The sequence below is a fragment of the Nelusetta ayraudi genome, unplaced genomic scaffold (genome assembly GCF_046127955.1).
Source record: "Nelusetta ayraudi isolate G7.1 ecotype Tasmania unplaced genomic scaffold, CSIRO-AGI_Nayr_v1 ptg000097l, whole genome shotgun sequence".
In the NCBI taxonomy this organism is placed as follows: Eukaryota; Metazoa; Chordata; class Actinopteri; order Tetraodontiformes; family Monacanthidae; genus Nelusetta; species Nelusetta ayraudi.
In genome coordinates, this window is record NW_027466147.1 from 2,425,001 (window position 1) to 2,432,903 (window position 7,903).

The window sequence follows — 7,903 nt, forward strand, 5'->3', positions numbered from 1 at the left end:
ACACCGGCTGGATGTGGGTGAGAAACGGCAGCGCGATTCCACTCGGCTCGTTCCAAAAAGTGCTTTTTTTTCTTCAACGTTCTTTCGTTGTTTCATCGTTTTGATTCCACCGCTGGTGATTTCTGTGTCGGCTGTTTTTTTAAAAAAAACAACACTTTTGCTGCAGTGTGAGGTCCCTGGGCTGTGGGGGGGGGGGTTCAACCTGCTGGCGCTCGGCTCGGCAGGATGAAATATGACTTCTCAGCCTTCAACATCCTGCAAGGAAAAAAAAACCTCTGGAGGTGTTTGTAACATCGGTGGCGTGCCGTGCATTTCACGCTGAAGACATCGGTGACATCATATTCAGTCCGCCCTAAATTAATACGGCTTATATTACCCTCAGTGTTGCCATGACACTTTTGCAATATACCTCTACAGTATATTGATACGTCTGAAAAACCTCCTCGCGAGCGCGTCAAAACCTTTCCACCACCAGGTTTTTTATTGCAATATTTAGATTTTGCTTAATTCTAAGGGGGAACGGAAACGCAGCTCCTGCTGTGTTTTTCAGTGTTAGAACACCGTCAAAGTGTTGGTGCACCCGCTCACGCTAACAGCCGGCTGTTCCAGAGTCCCACCGCGCCATAAAACCGTTGCTCTAGATAACCGCGCTGAAGCGATTCGCCGGCTTATCGCGACATTTTCGTGGGGATTCTGTTGCGACACAGCGGCCGCAGTGAAGGCAGCTGGTAATCTGTGTATTCTAAGTGACATAACCTGATGCAACAATGCCACGGTCCTAATCCCTGAATGTTGGTGTCTTTCCGCTGCCAATTTTTGCACGCGCGCGCGCGCACACACACACACAAACACACACGCGCACACACACGCACGGTCAAGTTCAAACCAGCGGCGAGCAGCGATTTCTTGCTGCTATTGGACCTTCAGAGCGATCTTTTATTTTTTCGGTTCTGCCAATACAAAGTCTGAGCCGTTTATAACGTCCTGCTCCGATAGCGGCGGTGCCAGCTCAGCAGTGTGCTTGATAAGACAATGACGGGCCACTGATAACCTAAATAAGGAAAAACGGGGGGGGGGGGGGGGGCAAAGCCAGTTTAATCACAGAGGCAATAAATTACTAAATGGGGCCTTTCTGTCAAAGATGTGGAGGGTCACTGGGTGAGGGGGGAGGGGGGAGGGGGGGTGGAATTTTCCTAGAAGTTTGCGTCTAGAATCCAACAGTTTAGTCGGTAAATATGAAAAAAATTCTCAAAATGATCGCAGCTGTCAAATCTGATTTTATTTTAGCGCTTTGCTACTTACATTATATATATATATATATATATGTATATATATATATATATATATATATATATATATATATATACATATATATATATATATATATATATATATATATATATACGTATCATTATTCATATACAGTATGAATATATGATCTATAAGATAAGTTCGTATATAGAAGTTTTCTCCTGTGACTTTTCCCCACACCTCAGTGAACTCACGTGGGCGTCATTGACGGCGGGCGATGACCAGCTGACACTGTGAGTCCAGGAGACGCTGATTACAACCTCAGAGTTGTGAAACTGGCGATTTTAGTCGGCAGTTGATGGATGAGGCGCTGCCTCCCCCACACTCCCCCCGTCCCCTCTCCTCCCCCTCCCCCGCCCCCTCCCCTACACCTGCTGCGCTCATCACTGCAGCAACAACCTCAAACTTTGCCCGCAGCCCTCAGAGAAGTTCAGCAGGAAGCGGTGGCAAGGATCAGGCCATTAGGTGGCGCTCTAACTGTTTACCACCTCCGATTAGCATCAATGCTGCAGTTTAGGACAGCTAAAGGAGCAGTCGCACTGTGTGTGTGTGTGTGTGTGTGTGTGTGTGTGTGTGTGTGTGTGTGTGTGTGTGTGTGTGTGCATGTGTGTGTGTGTGTGTGCGTGCGGCACTTACAGGCAGAGCAAAGTGATCTAATGACCTGAACTCAAAGCCATAATGAGGGGACATCACGGACCAATAGAGGCAGCGGAGAGAGTGAGAGGAAAGGCGGAGTGAAAGGAGGAGGTGGGCGGGGCCAAAGAGAGAGAGAGGAAGGGAGACTATTCCTCAGGCACCTGCCCTTCGCTCACTCCAGTGGTGAGGGAGAAATCTCCCATAATTACTTCAGAGCCCACACACAAACACACACACACACACACACACACACACACACACACTGTCAGAGGAGGGTGGACAGAAAGGGGAAATCCTCAAATAACCTCTGCAAATTTGTCTGAAACGCTGCGAGCTGACAGCGCAGCCACTCACGCACTCACTCACTCAGTCAGTCACTCAGTCGAACTGGCAAATACGCACGCACAACCAAACACACACACACACACACATGCGTGGGAACAAGCAGGAGATGCTGAGAGGGGAACAAAACAGCAAAAACTGGGTTAGAGAGAGAAAGAAAAGAAGGACTGGGAGGGAGAGAGCGAAAGAGAAGGCAGTTCAAATGAAGAGAAGAGCAGAAAGAGACGCTAACCACACACACACACACACACACACACACACACACACACACACCATTGGATATTTTGCTCTCCAGCAGGTCTGCTGTGTTGCTGTGTACTGATGTGAGTTTGACCACAGAGGAATATGAATCCTAAATCTCGAGTAAAGCAAATAAATCTCATTCAATCGGAATTTATAGGCCTTGTGAATTTGGTCGGCCTGGTCGGGTCCAGGCCAAGTGTCAACAGTTTGGAATTTGATTGGATGCACTCCTCTTCCAATGAAGGGAAGGCTGCTCATGGCTGACCCCACCGGCTGCTGCTGCTGCTGCTGCGTCACACCAATCACAATTTCTATTAAGGTGGAACCACCGTGACTGTTTATAGGCTGCCTTTGAAGTTCAGCAGGAGGAACTGCAGCTCAGCAGAGTCCCAGATGATGATGGAGGCGAAGGTGTGTGTGTGTGTGCGGGGGGCGGCTGGGACCCTCCATCCGGTAGATTAATCCCAGTTCTGGTGACTGTCCAACAACAGCTGGTTGTGTTTGGCTGGCAGAGGTTCTGGAGACACACACACACACACACACACACACACACACGCACACACGCACGCACACACACACTTCTCATCCTTTTGCTTCAAGGGCATCACTTCTATATAAATACTCTCAATACCCCTGCTTTTTCCTTTGTCATTGTGTGTGTGTGTGTGTGTGTGTGTGTGTGTGTGTGTGTGTGTGTGTGATGAATCCAGTAATATTTCTTTCAAAAACGCTCTCTCTCTCTCTCTCTCTCTCTCTCTCTCTCTCTCTCTCTCTCTCTCTCTATCTCGGTCTCTCTCCTTCTCCACGTGATGCAGGGATTATCTCTCGACCAAAATAAAGCTAAAGGAGAGAGAGGGAGAGGAGGGTGAAGGAAATAGTGCCGGCAGGGAGAGAGAGAGAGGGAGAGAGAGAGAGAGAGTCACGTGATATTGCGGAGAAGGGGGGAACCTCTGGGACAGAAAGAAAAGAAGAGGTTGAGAGATAATATGAATAACATTGGAGTGGGGAGTACAGGGGGCTTTTATTTTGAAGTGTTTACATTGTGAGTGTTCTGCTAAACTTTTGACACGGGTGAAAATTTCAAATGACTCCGAAGGATGATGGTGATTGGTGGCGGAGCAGCTGCAGACAACATAATCTGACTGTAATCTGGACACTGTTTCCTGTGTGTGTGTGTGTGTGTGTGTGTGTGTGTGTGTGTGTGTGTGTGTGTGTGTCATGGGTGACTGATTAATGAATTAATTATCTCATCAATTAATTAAAATCCATTTAATCAATGTTTATATTTATCCCACCACTCTCTGACCCCACAAGTCTGACATGTTAGCGCGCACTCACTCACGCACGCACGTGCACGCACGCGTCTACGCTTCACCGTGCGTGCGCGTGCGCGTGGACGTGCACGTGCACGGCGCTAACTCCCATGAGTCAGGTTCTATTCCTGGACCTTCCTTGCTGGCTTTGGTGTTGTCGGGTTTTTCCTCACAACCAGCTGCTTCGCTGACTTTGCGGCGTCGCCGATTCGCCGTTATTGTTTCCCGCAGCTGCGACTCTCCGAGGCAGCGACACGCGTCACCGACCCAGAGTCGCACTAAGCAGAAAAACAGGACAACTCAGGGCAGAGTTGATTGGTTGAGGATGTTCCACCCCGCTGTGGGTTGCCGCACGCTGGCCGACCCAACAACCGGAGGCTGTCGCACACAGACGTTCCAGCGGCATGTTTCCCCAAAACAAGCAGAGTTCATTTGTGCGCCGCAAACGAACTGACGGAGCCCAGACAAGCGGCGACGGTGCTTTTATTTTGAGGGATGAGATATTAGGAGAATTACGGCTTACGCGATTCACACCATTCAATGGAAACAACTGCAAATTGCGATGGTACTTTGTGGAATTTTTTTTTTTTTACAAGTGACGCTTTTATTTTGCGAAAAACTGTCATGCAAACGCAGCTAATGAGTCACTGTGCAATGCAAAAATGAACACCTTGCTTTCTGAACTCAGCAAGGGGTCGGCCGCAGCCTTCCTCCTTCACTACAGTCGTATGAACAGCTACGTCGTGGTAAATCTTTGATTGATGGATTGATTACTGAATGGGCGTTTTGTATTGTGACGAGTTGGTGGGGAGCTGAGAATCGGGTTACGGTAAATCTCGAGGGGGGCAAGACCGTGCCATCTGTGCCCACGGCCGTCAGGAGCCAACGAGCGGTTTAGAATTTGTGCTCGCGGCAGCTGCCAGGCACCTCCTTGTCAGCTGACACCCAGGAAGCTGACGCTGACGCTACCTGAGCAGCAGGGGCCTGTGAATTATGCACGCCGCGCGCACAAAAGGAGGTTAAGCCTGCCGTTGGAAGGGGGCTTCTTTACCTGCACGGACCACACCCACCCGCACAAATACAAACGCACAACTGTTCCCCCCGTCGTGACGACAAGTCAGACAAAAACAAGCTTCAGTAGCTGCAACCGCAACAAGTGGGAGGAGCTTTATGTTTACGACCTAGTGTGATGTGTGTCAAGTATGGTACTCAAATACTACAATACATACATACTATAATACATACACAATATAAATGTTAAAAAAAAAACACATTTTCTCTTGTTTGACAAGATTTGGTATAAATTTCAGTTTATTTTCATTTTTAACCTGCCCTGCGCTCTTGAAAAGGAGTTCTCTTCGACCGCACGTGTGTGCTCTTACATGTGTGTGAGTGTGTCCGTCCGTCCGTCCACCGCGGAGGCTGAAGAGCAGAAGGTGGCCTGAACAGACACCCGGGCCCTTTGAAAACATCAGTGACAAGAATGTGACACATCCAACGCAGAGTACACACACGCTGCTTTGAGTCAGACTCACACACTTACACTTCACTGGACACACACCAGAGGCATGTATGTACACACAAGACACACAGACACACGCACACGCGTGCACGTGAGGAATTCAGGGTCAATGTTTGCACATTCTTTCCCTTTTCATATTGTCAGAGACCAAACCTGGATGAGATAAAAACCATCCAGACGGTCAAATGTGGTTTGTTTTACATTAAACACACACACTGATGACGGGCGTGCTGTCCATTAATCTGAACTCAAATATGCTCTGCAAACAGAGCGGAATCCTGGCCCTGAGACAAAGGTCAAAGGTCAAAGTAAGAACACACGTTAACAACTGTTTTTGGGAGAAGTTCAGTGAATTCCAGGTGAGTTCCTGGATGTCAGAATGCCACAGTTGACGCTTCAGGGGTCAAACAGTTTTTTTTCCTTGCCGAGTCGTCAGTGCGGAAACGTTGAACCCCGGTGCGTCTTTTCTGCTCTGTGGCTTTGGTTCCTCTGAAGTCCAGCAGCAGAGCTCCACCTCCTGCCCGGCGCTACTTCCTGGAGGATCCGCTTTAAAACCGTCGTCACCACCTTGACGTCGGAAGTCTCCGGCCGCCGGGGTTTTTTTTTTTATCTTTGCTGCGCAACTGGGAGGAAACAGTCACACAGTCCCTCCGGCGCTCCATCCATCTTAGTGTACAGCCTGATTTGCATGCCTGTCCTGTAGAGGCTGCTGAGAGCAGAGGACGAGGAAGAGGACGAGGAGGAAGAGGACGAGGAGGAAGAGGAGGAGCTGGACACAAGGCTGCCAGGAACAGAGGAGAGTCTGAACGATGAGAGGGGAGGGATGGATGGATGGATGGAGCGAGGTGTGGATGGATGGACTGATGGGTGGATGGACTGATGGATGGATGGATGGATGTAGGGATGGATGGATAAAGGGAGGGGTGGATGGATGGATGGAGAGATGGAGCGAGGTGTGGATGGATGGAGGTAGGGACGGATGAATGGATGGATAGAGGGAGAAGTGGATGGATGGATGAGGGATGTATGGATGGAAAGATGGATAGAGGGAGAGGTGGATGGATGATGGATGGACAAGTGATGGAAGGAGGGAGGGATGGACAGATGGATGGCCGTGTGAATGAATAAATGGGTGGAGGTATGGAGGGAGGGACGGTTGAGGGATGGATGGATGATGGGTGGAAGGATAGACGGAAGGATGGTGCATGACTGGATGGATGGATGAATGACAGAAGTTGGGATGGAGGGAGGGATGATGGGTTGGTGCATGGATGGATGGATGCATGACTGCATAGATGGAGTTGTGGATGGATGAATGGAAATTAAATTAAGAAAGTAAAGAGCACTGAAGAAAAAATGGCAAATTTGTGTAAGTGTGGGGGGGGCGTGTGATCCGCTGGCGTATTTTTCTGCAAGACGCTCATGGATGTATTTCTCTTTCTTTGATTTATATTTGCTGTTTTCGCTCCTTCGCAGCGTCCCCGGCGAAGCGGCGTTCCAAAGAATGCAAATGAGCTCCATTAAATCAGCCACAAAACGAGGGAGCGGAGGAGAGGGAGCAGACACTCCAGAGGAGGAGGGGGATGGAGAGGAGCGAGAGGGGAGGGGGAGGAGGAGGGAGGAGGTGGAGGGGAGGGCGAGCGAGCGTGACGAGCGACTGGGAGGGAGGGAGAGAGAGAGAGAGAGAGAGAGCACTGAGTCATGTGACGGAGCAGCACGTGTTGGCTGCCAGTGTCAACTCTCTCTCTCTCTCTCTCTCTCGCTCTCTCTCTCTCTCTTCCCCCCCACCGTCGCTCTCCTTCCTTCCTTCCTTCCACTCAGATACAGGAGCCGCTCTCAGCCAATCAGACGCCGGCGTTTGTGTTCCACACACTTTCTCCTTCTCTGTGTGACTCTGAATGTTTGACCCGCCAACACACTCCTCTCCTCTCCTCTCCCTCCCTCCCTCCCTCACTCCCTCCTCCCTCCTTCTCTCCCTTTGAATGTCAGAAATCAGAATCAACCTTATGAAAATCCAGGAATTATCCCCAACCGCTCTGATGCTATCTCTCCGTCTCTCTCTTTATCCCTCTCTCTCTCCCTCTCTCTCTCTCTGGGGGTGTGTGCATGCACACACGCTTTCGATCGTATTTGGAGATACGTTGGGGTTTACACACAGGAGGCGGGGCTGAAACGCCCGGCGGTCCGTTTGTAAAGTGCGCTGACATCAAATCAAAGACGTCCCACCAGCCCAGACCGAGCTCTCTGCCTCTGCCTGTGAATTATAAATGAAGTTGTGGGATTTTTTTGGGAGGGAGATTTTTTTTCTTGCTGTCGTCAGAGTTAAAACAGTGTTGTTAAAGATGAACGACTGTGAAAAGTGAAGCAATTTTCAGATTAATGTCCTCAAAGCAACTTTGGGATGGCAACTCAGCTGGAATGGGCTGAAGGATGGGGGTCACACTCAGTACGTTCCTCACCATGCAACTGCAGACTTCCACCACAGGGGTCACAAATCTCCATATAATGTGGCGGTAGGACAAAATGAGACATCGCT

At 49.6% G+C, this 7,903-nt stretch overlaps 1 protein-coding gene across 3 annotated transcripts in view; it reads left to right on the forward strand.

Annotated features, from left to right (window-relative positions):
• The window catches only part of arhgef37 (Rho guanine nucleotide exchange factor (GEF) 37), a 53,574-nt gene extending 45,903 nt beyond the window's left edge, over positions 1-7,671 (forward strand). For all 3 annotated transcript variants that reach the window (XM_076048081.1, XM_076048082.1, XM_076048083.1), the window contains one exon: positions 7,661-7,671. The gene's annotated coding sequence lies outside the window, so the exon portion shown is untranslated. The remainder of the gene's footprint in view (positions 1-7,660) is intronic.
• Positions 7,672-7,903: the final 232 nt, after the last annotated feature.